The 757-nt window shown below is 38.7% G+C and overlaps 1 non-coding gene across 1 annotated transcript; it reads right to left on the reverse strand.

Moving 5' to 3' along the window:
- Positions 1–234: 234 nt before the first annotated feature.
- LOC128658584 (U6 spliceosomal RNA) lies at positions 235–337 on the reverse strand. The gene has a single exon (XR_008402258.1). It is a non-coding gene; the product is annotated as a U6 spliceosomal RNA (small nuclear RNA).
- Positions 338–757: the final 420 nt, after the last annotated feature.

A 757-nucleotide genomic window follows, 5' to 3' on the forward strand; every position in this document is an offset into this window, starting at 1 on the left:
AAACTATGTATCATTGCTTATTTAAGGATTTTGCATATGTCTCCATGGTATCCTTTGTAAAAGAATAAACCTAGATGAGATCAGAGTGCCACATGGCAGCAGTGTTTGCAACAATGTTTACCTCAACGTTATATACTTTTGCAAATACTGCTTCCATAGAAAGCTAAAGACACGTGCACACTTTTAAGATCCTATCAGTGTAACCAAGTTATACCTTTCAACAAAGGAAATATTTATTATGTGGATCACTTAATGAATTTGCGTGTCATCCTTGCGCAGGGGCCATGTTAATCTTCTCTGTATAGTCCTAATTTTAGTATATGTGCTGCTGAAGCAAGCATGCAACCTACAGCAAAGGATTTTATCCACAAACTGAAATATTAAATGTCACGCTATTTTAGTAACAACTCAGTACTAGGGATAAAGTCAAGTAAGGGTGAACTATCTTTACACAAACAGCTAACACACAACTTACACATATTGGGCGAGATTACATATGTGGGGCAGGCTTCAGCGCAACTGCTGAAACCTGTGCCGCCCGTATTTCAACCTCGCACATCGGGGAATTCACATAAACCCCGCCAACATTTCATAAAGGTGCCATAAGACGGAGATAAACTAGCGATGTTCAGAAATGTGCGGTAAATACACATTTCCTGGAGTTCACAGTGACTTACGGCACTTTAGAAACTGCCGCGCCTAAGAAAATAAAAGAATATGTCAAATAAACCCAACACATAAAAACCCCTATATCAAA

Source organism: Bombina bombina, chromosome 4 (genome assembly GCF_027579735.1).
Source record: "Bombina bombina isolate aBomBom1 chromosome 4, aBomBom1.pri, whole genome shotgun sequence".
In the NCBI taxonomy this organism is placed as follows: Eukaryota; Metazoa; Chordata; class Amphibia; order Anura; family Bombinatoridae; genus Bombina; species Bombina bombina.